This window comes from Thermobia domestica, chromosome 7 (genome assembly GCF_964235325.1).
Source record: "Thermobia domestica chromosome 7, izTheDome1.hap1.1, whole genome shotgun sequence".
NCBI classification, from domain to species: Eukaryota; Metazoa; Arthropoda; class Insecta; order Zygentoma; family Lepismatidae; genus Thermobia; species Thermobia domestica.
The window spans coordinates 241,547,544-241,562,528 of NC_137460.1; the positions used below are offsets into that span (position 1 = coordinate 241,547,544).

Sequence of the window (14,985 nt, forward strand, 5' to 3'; positions counted from 1 at the left end):
AACTCTTAATTTCAAGAATCGCTTATAGTATAAAAATGCATTTATTTACTAATCAAGAATCGTTATTGTTCTTACTCAGTCTAAAAATGCGTTTTTTCTACAAGTGGCTGTTAAAGTTCTTAAGAATTTTGGCAGAGACTTTCACAACTTGTTTCCAATGGAATATCTGTGAGAAAGAAATTAACCTTTAAACGCCTACTGACGCAACTGATACGTTAAGGCTTTAAACCTCAATAGCTCAGCTCTTAATTAAGCTGGGAAGATATTTTTTGGATTAACGTGTTCCTGAAGGATGAAGCTTTCCGTTGATATGCATATTATGTATGTGGGGTTCACCGCAGTGAATTGGGAGGGTAAGTTTGGTTGTTGTTGTTTTTTTTTTTTTTCATCGCCATTCTGCCCCCTTAGGTGTACACTCATAAGAATTGGTATGTGAAGCAATGAAGTAGTCCACTACATGGTAATACCTTGTATATGTAGTTGTTGCTTATGTGGGGGAACAAGGGACAAATTTGTCCAATTTTTTTAGTCAGTTTTTTGACTTACATTACATTTATTTTCAGGACAGTTCCATATAAGACATCTTTTCACTGAGTTGGTCTAGAAACATAATTCTTGTTGGAATCTGTTTCCCACAAGCTTTCCAATGATGTATTAGCCATGATTGTGATAATTAGGTGGGCTACCAGCGCTGCCAACGCAAAGGTCTGCAACAGCCTTTCGAAAATGATATATAGGGCGTTTTTACAGGATTTTCGTTCTGAATCTCGCTTTGTATTTCAGCAATGGCTACCGTCTTTTTAATTATTGTCACAGGTGTGTTTCATCATTTTGTCAGCGTAGGGAAATTGCAAACGTTGCCAGAGTCCCCATTTTCATATTTTAGGAATTTTTTTTGTTTCTTCTTCTTCTACGAATAAAACAGGCAATGCAGATATGTTACCTCGTTAGAATCTGTATTTCATAAGCTTTCTAATGAGTATCGATCGTGACTCGTGATAATTTGGGAGTCACCAGGGTCCCCCAACGTGAGAGTCTTCGATTTCGTTCAAATCCCTGGCGGGCCTAGGAAGGTTAATTAAATAAATAGGTGAATTTCAACTCGATTTATGTCAAAAGGTGAAATTCTTCGAAAAAGCTCACAGAAGCAAAAGTGAGTGAAATATTAGGATCAAATTAAGCACAGTTACGCAAAGGTGGGTAAAATGATTTATTTTCTTTATGATACATAACTAACTGAAATGCTCGTTCTTTACACGGAAGAATTGGTTTATAGAAAATATTTAAATCCCCTTCTCCCTTAGGATATGCATCTCCTCAATAAAAGTGTGTGATAAAGATACAAAGTACTCTACAACTTTTAGCATAAATTTTGAAACATCATACCCTCACTGGATACACTCTGTATTCAAATTAATATCCCTTCTTTTTAAAAAAAAAAAAAAAAAAAAAAAAAAGCTTGATGCTGGTAATTAACTATGTTCTAAAAGTCATTTCAAATTGTCTGCTGTTTTTCCGACCCCGAAAACTAAATTAGACACTAATATCAGTCACTATATTTTATCACACATTCCCCCCCCCCCTCTCTATCTCTCTCTGAAGATGATGCTGAAATCGAACTCAAACGGCATTGGAGCGTCATTATTCACTTCAGTGACCTCGAAAGCTATGGATTACACACTACTCACTACTATTGTTCGTTTTGGATTATTTTTACATGTCACTCATTCCAACTCCCACTGTATTTTTCCAAATTGTAAGGTCATATATCTACCAAAATTGGTTGAAATTGCTTCCGAGTCACGTTAGAATATAAATACACACAGATATAGACACACACACACACACATATATATATATATATATATATATATATATATATATATATATATATATGAGAAAGAGAGAGAGAGAGAGATGGACAACGCCTTCAGCATTGTCCTGTAAATTTCCAATCCAGTTAGCATGCCCGTTCTTGCCGGAACGTTCTTGTTTATATGTCATCAGTATTGACATTTATCAGCTTAGTGCCCCTGAAAACTACAGACTCGAAACTAACGTAGACTTGAGACATTTTATTTTTCACCCCTTTTCAACCCCTTTTGCCGATTTTAACGCTAACGCGATTGTGAATGTTCATCTCAGCGAGACCAAAAACTATGAATTCGATACTAATATAGTTCATTTTTGTTATTTTTACACACTTTTTACGTCTCATGCCCTTCTGGGATACTAGGAGTCTTATTCCCACTGAGAACTGAATTTGGACTTAGAAAGCAACGGAACTGTCACTTAAGATTCCCGAAAACTATAGATTCGACACTAATCTCAGTCGTTCTCGATTAATATTACATGTCACTATTATCCTTCCAGGGGTGCTGAGGGAGACTGAATTTGGACTGAAACGGCATCGTAAATGTCACTATTAATCTCAGCAAGCCCGAAAACTGTGGATTCGAAACTAATATGGAAAGTTTGTATTTTTATTTTAATATGTCATCCCTTCACACTTTTCCTGAAGTGTTCTAGGAGATTTTACACACACTGGAGGATGAAATTGGATTTAAAGGGGGATCGGAACTGTCTCTAATCAATTTAGGGATCCCGAAAACTATAGATTCAACACTAATATTGGTCCTTTTCGATTATTTTTTCATGTCATCTCCTACCAGAAGTGTAACTTAACTACCGGGAGTCACTACCCCATGCCGTAAATGTCGGTGGACCACCGATGGCCAACTAGCGACATCACGCCAAAAATTCGCGACCCCGCAGCGACGATCCGCGGTGGTCCCACTACCGTTTTGAAATTACACCACCAAGAGAGACGCGATGAAATGCCAATGAAACACAAAATTACTCTCCTAAAATGTGTTAAATCGCCAATATGAATATTTTGTTTACATTAAGGTGAATCTAGAAAACACTAAAAAAAAAAAAAAAAAAAAAAGTACCCTATTTTTACCCCTCTGCTGTATGGAAAGTTTTGATTCGTTTCCTTGTTAATTATGTGTTTGCTTGAGAGAACCAATATTCAGATACGGAAACAAACGCACAATGGCACTCAAAGCAACACAATGAGAACAAACACCTTACTGCACTCTTGGATGTTCCCAAACTCTCCTTTCTCGGAAGCAAGATTTCTCAATTTCTGAACACGCTTACCCTCCCATCTCTCAAGTCTTAGTAAACACAGAAACACACAAACTGAGAGGCATTTCTCTTGAAACAAAGAGATATCAAGAAGCTACAGTCATTAGGCGACATTTATCTAAACACCTCTCTTTCCTGTTTAGGTCATGTCTGCTATACTGCATCTACTTTTCCTTCTGAACCGAAAAAAGCAAAAAAAAAAAAAAGTTTGAAAATGTTTCTGTTGATTCAAAGGTTCATATTTCTGGTTGAAAATGGTTACTATCTTGTGCTCTCTGCTATTTTCTGTAGCGATCTTTAGTATATGTTTTCTGTTTTTCAAAGATCATAATCGCTGGAATGCAAATTAGAAAAGTTAATATGAATTGTTGTAATTTGTACTTTTTTTCATATTCGTAAATTTTGATATGAATGGCAGGCCATCTTTGGAGAAAATACATAAATTGTGCAAATAACTTCATAATCAAGTTGAAGAAATCTAGGAATTTTTTTTCTTATCTTTTTTCTTTTTCTTATCTTTTTTTCTTTCTTTTTTTTCATGTCTAATTTAACGGTATAATTAAGATTCTTCAGAGAAAGTGTCACGGAGCTCCATCATAGACTTCGGGAAGCCCAAGGACATCGCGGAGTACATTATGAGATTCGCTTGCCTTGTTATATTAACTTTTTGCAAAATATTACCTTGTCTTTCTTGTTGATTGACATAATATTGGAACTTGTTACTGTAAATCATTCATACACTCAGTTTTTAAACAATTGGTGCTCATACTATTATCTTTATACTATACAGTAGTTCTGCCTATCTTGTAACAATCTTTAATATTGTTTACTATTCTAAAAAGAATTAACATCATATTATTATTATTATTATTATTATTGTAACATTTTACATTAGACTCAAATATTATACGTTATGTTGACGATACTAGTTCTTTATAGAATAGTGAACAATACTTTAGCATGTTGTTGTATTCTATTTGCATGTGCCCTACGATTGTAAATGCCTTTTCCTCGGTTTTTTTTTTCTTTCTTTTTTTCTTTGGGCCACTTATGGCTCTAGTGTTCTCAATAAACATATTTCAACATTATTATCATATCTCAAAGACTATTACTAAAGAATAAGTCATCTTTTTATCTATGGCAATTTTATCTATGCATTCATAGAATGTTGTGTTGTCAACTTTTACGTAAGTTTAGTGTTTTACTGATTTTTTTTTTCATGATTTTAATTTTTGTGGAATATACTCTTCATTACTTTTTTTTACTCGTGTATCTTTTTCGTATTTTTATGTGATCAATTGAAGGCTTTAGTTGTATGTTGTTTTCCTCAATAGTCAGTAAAGAATAAAATGTATAACTATAAATTTGTTTTGTAATTTAAAGTAGTATATCAAAGTACTGTATATTTTTTTGTTCTGTTTTGAATAATTATATGCAATTACAATGTATTGTATTGTTGAAATGTACATAAATTTTGTGTTTTATAAATTATTACTTAATGTTGCTTCTGTCGTGTTTTTAAATTTTGTGTAATATACCTTTCATGATTTTTTTTTTTTTTTTTATGGCCAGTGGCCAATTCAAGGCTTTGTCTGTGGTGTCACTTTCATCAATAAGTAAATAAATAAATAAATAAATAAATAAATTATTATTATTATTATTATTATTATTATTATTATATAACAGTATCTCCAAGAAATGAAATGAAATCTTCCAGGTTTACGTCCCACGATTATGCCAGCTAAAAGAGGGTAAAAGAGGCGGTGATTATGAGAAATAAATGAAATGGTGGAATAAAGAAAGTGGGAGAAAACGGGAGAACCCTGAGAAAACCCACGCACATGGTGTTTGTCCACCACAATGTCCACTTGGCGCGAACTGGGATTAAAGCAGGGACCTCATACACCAGAGGTGAACGCTTTGCCACTAGTATCTCCAAGAGAAAACAAATCTGAATTCATATAGACTTCTTTTCTCTTTTACTTATTTTAAATAGTATTTTTCGATGTGTTGTTGAGTACAGTCATTTCACATTTTGCCAAGAGCGGGGGGGGGGGGGTGATGCAGTCAAGATTGTGCAGCGACATGAAACATTCACTTTTTGTATTAGTACAGTAGTATACAATTTATTAAAAAACATGTTTTTCTCAAATCCGCTATTCTGTTGTTTAGTGGTACCTTATAATATAAAACAACCTATATTCGTACCAGACATACCCAGCTCGCGCCAAGTGAACTTTGTGGTGGAGAAACACCGTGTGCGTGGGTTTTCTCCCACTTCCTTCATTTCATTCATTTCTCATCATTACCCTCCTTTAGCCTAGCTGCTATAACTGTGGTATGTAAAACTTAAAGATTTAATTTTCATTTCATTTCGTACGAGATATATTGTTTACATCAAAGGACGTTATTCTGTAATTATTATGATGATGTAAGAATTAAAGCTTTATGAGAAAATTCAAATATACCGTAATAATAACGTGACTTCAAACTTAATATTGTACGTGATTAAAAATTGATCACTCTATTTTGCCGAACAAGGTCACGGTACTCCTACGTGAAAATACATGGCAGAGTGTAAATAAAATTCAACAACAAATTAGCGGTATAACTGAAAGGATTCGTGGGAGTGAGTTTTTCTAAGTCAACAGGAAGTTGGAGGGTAAACAAGTTGAATATTATGGACTGGGCAACCGGAGGACGTGTGTACGAATCTGCACGTATTAAAAAGATCAGTTATACATTTTTGTAGATTACTTATATAGAATATATAAATGAAATGCTTCGTAATGTAAAGAAGTAAGTTTTCATTCATACAAAATATTTTTCTTAATGTTGTATAGTGTAATAGTACATTTTTTTTTCTTTTTACCAGATTTTAGGACTTGAAAGTAACATTTTTAACCTAAAAATAGTTATATTATTAGAGTTGGGGATTTGTTGGTTCTGGTGTGATAGTACAAAGTGTCATTTGTAAGTACAAAGTGTCATTTATCAGTAGGACACCATAGTATACCCATAAGTCTTTGCGTTATCCTCCTCCTCTTTGCTGTAGCAGGAGACGGAAAGACATCATACAAGGTGGGCTCTGATTTTTATAAAAGTTTCAATGAGCAAACTTACTGATTTGTACTTTATATAAAGTAATAATCAAAATAATGGCATTTTATATATTCTCGTTTATGTATTTGTCGTCTGAGTTAATAATTAATCACACATTTTGCATTTCAAAAATGTATGCTGAGTGTGCTAATGGCGTGGAGCAGGCCATGTTTGTTAGTGTTCAATGAATTCACATATGAATTGTAATTCGTGTTTTGTTTGAGCTGTACGTTCCTATTTGCAGTTATTTACTAGTTTATACTTCCGTTTAATGTCAATTTAATTTAAAATACACTTTGCACAGAATTTCTTCGTAGATAAACAATATGGCTTTTTTTAAAACATATTTTTTCATAAAATGGCCGCCATTAAGTAATAACGGAATAATTGGTGCAATAGATTAAATATGTATCGTGTAGAATTGACATAAAATCGAATAGCATAATAAAATAAAATGAAGCAGTAGCACGGACTAATATCCTAACTGAAATTAGTATGATATGTTAAATAATGTTATTTATTTTAAATCAGTTTTTTTTAATCATGGCGTGCGTGCTTTATTTATATATTTATTTTATTTTACTTCTATCAGTCGAATATCAAAACTTCAAAATAATATTTATACCGAGAAAACTAAATTTTAAGTTACGCTAATACTTATTATCAAAATCGATAATTTCTGGATTTGCTAGAAGACTCTGCGATAGTTGACGTGGTACCCATAAGTCTTTGCAGTAGCCCCCACCTCTCCCCCTTCTCTTTGTGTAATGGAACATTGACGGACGTACCATAAGGTCAGTCTTAACTTTTAAGCAATTTAAGTGAAGAAATTTTCGATTTGGATGTTCAATATATATTGTAGACATCAAATTAATGCTATTGTGAATTTTGTAGTTGTTTATTTTTGCGCTCGAGGATAGGATTTGCATAGATATCGTGGATATAAAAAGATTCATTGTGCCATTGTGCTATCTACGCCATTGTGCAAACCATGTCTTTTAGTATATAACGAATTAACATATGAGCTTTCTGTTTAGTTTGACCTATTAGAACGTAGTTCTTGCTTAATTGTTACTTCTATTTAATATTCATTTATTAATATCTAAATATAATTTAAAATTCATGCTGCTATGTACTGGACATCATGTTTTCTTTATTATTAACATAATGATTTCTCGCGAGAAGGCCGCCATGAAAAAGTCATTAGAAACTAGTTGTTTCAGTAGGTATTAAGTTCAAACAATAGTAAAATCGAAACGTAAATTTAAATTAAAAGGGCTAATATCATAACTTAAAGAAATATAAAGTATGTCAGGCATAATTGAAGACGTCGGTGCAAGGAGACTGCTCTTCTTCTTCTTCTTCCTCTTTTTCGATTTTGTGTTTTACACTGAAATGTATGAAGAAAAATATTCTCATTCAATCTGTACAAGAACGGCACAGCTCCAACCAATATTCCAGAAGGAAAGGAGGTGTAACAGCCTACGTATCGGGGGAAGAACAATACAGCTGCCAGTGATTCCTGAAAAATTTTAAGAAGTGGAGCTGTTCCCTTCTTGCACCAAGGTTTTCAAGTTTTTTACTTGCTTATGTTTAATATAAACAACAAAGAAAAAAAACTAAACTATTGACTAATTACATAGGATACGTTAACCACATATTTCTTTCTACTCTTCATACGAGTTTCAAATTATAAAATAAGGTTTTAAGAAAGCCTATATTGTCAATATTGTAAAATTGTAGAGCAGTATTGTAGAGCAAAACATGGTACACGGGAGTTAGGACTTTCCTATGGCCTTTTATTATAAAAGATCCTATTGAATACAGAAATATATTACAATAAGAACTTTCCTCTAATATATTAGGTAAGAAAGTGGAAGGAACCCAATGACCAAGCGTCGTGGGGCTTTTGTAGGTGAGGTTACTCTCTTTGACCAAGCGTCGTGAGAGCGGATGACTTATGTGATTAGGTGTCTCTCGGTGACCGGGCGTCGTGAGAGAGAAAGGGAATCCAATGACCAGGCATCGTAGGGCTTTTAGGAAAGCTATCTCTCAATTGACCGGGCGTCGTGAGAGGGTAAAGTGTTCCCAATAGCCAGGCGCCTTAGGGCTTTTGGTGGTTTGATCAACCTGAAGAGATTGATGATTCTTAATGTGTGCTGATGTCTTTTATCCTAAAATGTCGGCTACCTTCGTTGATCTCCGTCTTGCCGACTGTTGGCGATGGTGGGCGACTCCTCTTCGGTACTGTCGTCTGCACTGTATTTATTTACTGCAAACACGTGTAATAAACACATGGCTACAGCCTGGTGTGAAGACATGCGGTACCTTACAATATTAATAATAATAATTTAAATTGTATCAATATGTGTTGCCAAAATTGAGAGTTTATCTAATCTTGTATGACTAAGATTTATATTGGGTGGGGTCTACAATCTACCCTTAATTCCTTCGGTTAGCTTTCTTCTGTTTGTTCTTTGCAGGAAATTGAGGTCATCTAAGGTTAGTCCTATTTATTACATAACTTCACTGAGCAAACTTAATTTAATTCATCTTCTGTAATATAAACATCAAGTTAATGATATTGTGTATTCTGTGGTTATCCCTTTCTTGGACCAGAATAATGATTTGCACAGTTATCTTGCAACTATAGATACTATGCTCAAACTCCTTACACCTTACTCCAATAGATAGGCAGCTTTGTTATACAGGGTGTTTCGAAACAACACCGACAACGTTAGAGAGTGATTTCTGACACCACCATAAGACAAAAAGTATAGAGCAACCCGAGTGCACAAACGCTTCCTTTCGGAGTTATAGGCTACCAAAAGCATTAAAAAATTGAACTTTAAAGGTCCATAGCTCGAAAACAATGGGACCTACCGTAGTCGGGTCAAGACTTCACTTAGGAACTAATATCTGTGCTATCCAAAAAATACATGTTTCAGAATCCTAAGGTACTCACGAAGCAATTTTTATAGAGGGAGTTCGGCTACGGGCATGTAATTTGAAGTACTCATCAACTACCTCTATAAAAATTGTTGCGGAAGTATCCCAGGATTCTGAGACTTGGATATTTGGATAGGGTACATATTAGTACCTAAGTGAAGTCTTGACCCAACTACAGTAGTTCCCATAGTTTTGGAGCTATGGGCCTTTAAAGTTAATTTTTTCATGTTTCCGGCAGCCTATAATTCCGAAGGGAAACATTTATGCACCCAGGATGGTCTATACTTTTTTGTCTTATCTTGGAGTCAGGAATCACTTACCAAATGTTACTGTTGTTTTGAAACATCCTGTATACAGTACGTTAACTTAAGAACTTCATTTAATATTTCGTTCAATTTATTGAATCGTATTTGCAGGTTACTTACTTCCGTTATTTCTTTATTATTATTATTATTATTATTATTATTATTATTATTATTATTATTTTAAAATCCATCCTACTATGTAGTGAGTAACATTTCTTGCTGATTAACAAGAAATTTCTTTTCATGGAATGGTATCACAAAAATCTAGTTAAGGTGTAACTATTACAATAGATTTTTTTTTTTATTAATAAAACTGAATGGCTACACTTCACTTGGATCATATTCTTCTGACATACAGGAACTCATCTAGGATTGAAAACAAATAAAAAATTCACTAATATGTAGATAATTATACAAACTTACTTCCAGTTTTAGCTAAAGTAGAAACAATGTAACTTAGGTTTATTTATTTCGTATTTGTTATCAAAAATATTGATTCAGTTTGTTAATTCTATTCGTTTAAAAATAACGTAATGAAACTTAGAACCTTTACTTCAAAGCTATTTACCAGACTATTTTAATGATATATAATCGTGAAAATTAAGGTAATTTTATAATATTGGACGTATACTTTCATGACTAGTTTATTATTATTATTATTATTAGTAGTAGTAGTAGTAGTAGTAGTAGTAGTAGTAGTAGTAGTAATAGTAGTAGTAGTAGTAGTAGTATTTTAGTAGTTTTTTACTTCACAGTCTCTCGTAAATTAATATATTTTGTGCCTATCACGAGTGAAAGCCAGAAGCTGACGTAAACATGATAATGTATGTTATTTGAAAATTCGATTTTCAATGAACTTTAAAAGCTCGTTACTAAATTCTCTGTCTATGTGTACGTGTGTGTGTTATTTGTGAATGTTTCAATTTTGAGCCCTCCATTGGATAGAGCATCAAAACCTATCTGAGAAAGTGATGGAATTTTTCGCGTCACTCTTACCGTTCCCGAGATATTAGCCAAAAAAGTTCCGATATTGGGAGATTTAAGGAGCTATATCTCGGGAACCGTAAGTCATAGATAGATGATATTGGGTTGATTAATACCTAAGAGGGTGGTGAATATTTTGGTACCAAATAGTAACCGGTGGCCACTATCGAACTGGGAGATTTAAGGATCCATCTCAGGAAACGTAAGTCGTAGAGAGATAATATTTTGCTAATTTTTCAATTTTGAGCATGAGTCTTCATAAAACAACATATGAGATCCGGGTTCGATTCCCGGCGGGAGCTTATGTGGTTTGGATTCCACGTTCATCAGTAGGTCCACGTCTCATATAGCCTCGCTGCTGAAAGGGACGCTAAACTAAATTCAACTCAACTCAAAACAACATATGGTAGAACGTTTTGACAGAGCCTTTAAACAAAACATGTAGAAAAATTGAGTACTCAAGGAAATTATAAATGGATAAATGCAGTATATTATAAGAATTGTTTAATAAGTATAATAATAAAGTACATAGAACAATTAGTATAAGGTCTTAGAAGTTAGTAAGAAAAATTAACTCTTTTTAAGTTTGTTCTGGCAATGCCTTTTGGAGCATTCTCAACTGGTTATTTCTATTGTTGATATTGTTGAGTAATGCTTCTGCTTCTTCGTATTTTTCTCCCCTGATTTCATTTATTAGCTAATACTGTTACCATAAAAAAAGAGACCTATATCAAAAGGATATTTTAAAAAATGGAGACAATCATTTTTTATTATATAAATATTATTCTGCTTATAATTTGTTTATTTTTCACAAGCTTCACTAGTTATTAGTCGTATTCTTAGGATTTTTTTTACTTTCATATTTTTCAGTTGAATAATTATTAAAGTGTTACCAGTTTTTTTTTTTTTTTTTTTTTTTTTTTTTTTTTTTTTTTTTTTTTTTTACAACTATCAAAATAGGTTCCAAGAATTGTGTAAAGTTTATTCTATTCATAATATCAACATACGTATAAATTATTACTAATTATAAAATTAGTATTAATATTTAAATTACATATATTTGCATAATTTAGCTTCTAGTTTAAATGTATTGCATCACTTGCCTGAATATGATTACGGTCAGAGATTTACTGAATGTGGTATACAAGGATTTAAATTGATGCCTTCAAAGGAGCATATCATAAGATTTCTATTCTTTTGTATTAATCTTGATTGCAATATATCAGTATTATGTGGTTAGACATCACGACTATTGTTTTTCTAGCTACTTGTAGTTGTTTCTGCAATTAACTCGCTTATTAAGCTTAGTTAGCGTACGACTGAAACAAACAAAATACTAACCCTTTACTAATTAAAAAGTACTTTATTACTATGTATTTCTAGTGTATTTAGGAAAAGCGTCCAACAATCTTACTGTAATATCTGGAAAAACGTTTGGTCCAAAATGAGCATCGTTGCTTTCCTGTACCCTTTGACCATTCATAAGGGTCCTACATTTTTAAATATTATAAGCACTGTTTCCCAGAGAAACAAAAGATGAAACCAACAAAAACGCGGGAACATGTTGCTCTATTCCCGCCAAAATCCTCACCCTCAATTTCAGGTACGTAGGGGTACGTTGGGAATTCCTTGCAATTGGCATCTACGACCACCGCTACACCCCAACTCTCACAAGCACTCAATAGTACGTCACGAATTCGTGACACTCGTCCAAAAGGTGTTAAGGATAGTTTGATATCTAAAGAGTGAGAAAATCCCGATTATGTTTGTTCTAGTACTGTAGTAACAATTAAGTAGAATATATTTATCTATTAATTTAATAGCTCTAAATATAAGCATTTTTGTTATGCATACGAGTAGTTCACGTAAAAATTTGTTTCCTTGTTTCAATAAGTTGTAACAAGGGTACATAGCATGAGTGGATGTCCTGTTTCCACACTATTCAGTTGGTATAATCATCTTAGAAGGAATACACGTTTTGACAGACCTGAAACTGAGAACATTGACAAAAACTGGGACAGACTATCTATATTTCTCAGATTGAAAACTCCAATAATTAAGATTTTTACTCAGTACGGTTTCCGCAAAGCATTGAAGCCTCTCAAAAACGTTATAAAGATTATCACTCAATTTAGGAATTATTATACTGACCTTAATGAAAATGAGGGTTAGGCATAACAAAAGAGAACTTAAAGGTACAAGTACTTAAAAGAGCATGTCAGGTATTCTAAATTCGAACACCTGGTTTCAAGCCTTTCAAAACATCTAAAACAGATTGAATCCACCATTTCACAGTTCGCTGGTTAATACTCGACGTGTGACTGCGACAAGGTGTTCATCGCACTACTCTACCCCAATGATTTAATTTCTTTTGTATTCCTCCTGTTTTTATCCGCCGTGATCAAGGCTATGGGGGAGTGCCGAAGGTTAGCAAGTATAAGGAATTTTCAGGAATCAAAATTGCATGTAAATAAAATGATTGTTAGAATTCATGAATGTGCCAGCATATTGTTTGAAGAGAACTAGTTCAAATAAAAGATAAAATATTTAACACGCATTTAACGAACGTAAGTGGAATCCAAATTTAATCATAGGAGGTTGTTGGTTTTAAGTCATTTTTATTACTTACCTTTCACTATTAATAATAATAATAATAATAATAATAATAATAATAATAATAATAATAATAATAATAATAATAATAATAATGTTTGATATTCTTTTACTTTACATTATACAAATCACTCCCTTTTAAATCCTGAGACACTCCCGAAGTAAGAAATTTATTTCTAATATACCTAAAACTTACGTTGATTCTGGTAGAAATGTTCGTTTTAGTGTTTCCAATATGAGATTTATTACATAAACACAATACTTCACAAATACCACTATTTTACAAATAAGCCTAAAAAATGTACTTAGTCAGATTTTTATCTACCTTCTTGCCTTGTTTGATATGCATTTTATACCAAATCTTCTAAAATATGTTTTCAAAGTACTAAGTACTATTAACATTGTAAACAGTCAATACTCCTATCCATTTTATGTGTACAATCTGTTGTTTCACTCTCAGAAATCTTCACGATCTCTCTCAACCACTTATTAAAAATTACAAAATAAGATTCATATTTGAAAAGGGACAAAAGACCAGGTACATATTTGCCTTTACGATTAATACTTGGGAGAGATCAACGGTTCCCCACTACCTAAGAAAGGAATAACCTATACACAAAAGTGGATAGATGTCTCGAATTCTTTTTAGTATTATTCATTTGAAAGAAAAAAATAATCAGATAATGTCGAAAAGTATCATTATCAAATGAAAGGAAGTGAAGAACATCTAAAAAGTTACAAAGGTATTCTCAACAGTCATTACTAAACATTGGTATCTCGCAAGTCTGTTTTACGTGGTTTACGTGGAACTGTAAAAAGAACATATTTACCAGAATCTAGGAATCTATTAGAAATATTAGAAATAAACACACTACCTTTATTTCTCAGCATAGAAAAAGTAATGATTTACGTGATGTGAAATAAATAAAAAGTTACCAAAAATCAAATAATAGTTTTAAAATAGATATGTTGGGGACCTGTTACAAAAAAACTAACACTTCCTGATAAAACTTGGATTTAGAAGAGTTATAAACATTTGAGTCACTTTTTTTAATTATTCGAAATACTTGGTGCGCATAATAGTAAATCGGAGGTTTGCAATTTTGCACAACAACAATGTTCGATGCGCAATAGATGGAAACGGTAACTCTGACGTACATTTTATTAAATTGAATTGAAAAAGACTTTATTCAAGCGGGCGAGATTCAGCATATTGTTGCTCTTCCATCTAACCCTTGTTAAGAAAATACATTCAGTTATACAAATGGCAGTTGTATAAATACATTCAGTGGTACTTTTAACAAAATACACGGACACACACAAAATATACAAATACAAACAAGAAAACGAACACAAAGCAATCTATAACATAGAGGCAATAAGGTATGCTTGTCATTAACAATGCGGGGGGGAGGGGGTGATGAAATATTTCTACAATGCATGATTATTTAATAATAAAAAAAGTGTAGCAAGTCAAGTCGGGTTTCATTTACGTGTTTGAAATGATAGAATACAAATCATGGGTACCTGAACTTAAATTTTGTTGCCTGACTAAATACATTTTTAACATTTTCTTGAAGGAATTAAATGTTTTAGCTTCTTTTACTACATTTGGTAGAGCATTCCATGACCTTGGTGCTAATACTGTAAATGCCGCAGTGGTTTGCCTGAGTCTATGGTGTGAAATATCAAATGTATTTATTTTGCGTGTTAAGTGGGTATGAATAGTAAACCTAACAGTGTTTAAGTTTAGTTTAACTTAGCTAGTTAAACTAGATTAGATTTTAAGTGTAAAAAGTAGTGTTTCTACCGGTAATTATCTGGCTTGACTGTGTTCCTTTGCAATTTTATTTTCACTTTTATTCCTGTTATCTTACAA

General features: G+C 32.8%; 1 protein-coding gene across 3 annotated transcripts in view; it reads left to right on the forward strand.

Moving 5' to 3' along the window:
• The first annotated feature begins 6,203 nt into the window (after positions 1–6,203).
• Positions 6,204–14,985, forward strand: part of LOC145690787 (uncharacterized) — a 105,491-nt gene continuing 96,709 nt past the window's right edge. For 2 of the 3 annotated variants that reach the window (XM_081766055.1, XM_081766058.1), the window contains exon 1: positions 6,204–6,234. The gene's annotated coding sequence lies outside the window, so the exon portion shown is untranslated. Of the gene's footprint in view, positions 6,235–6,995; positions 7,050–14,985 lie in introns of those variants that run through there. The other variant, XM_081766056.1, reaches the window with a different exon arrangement.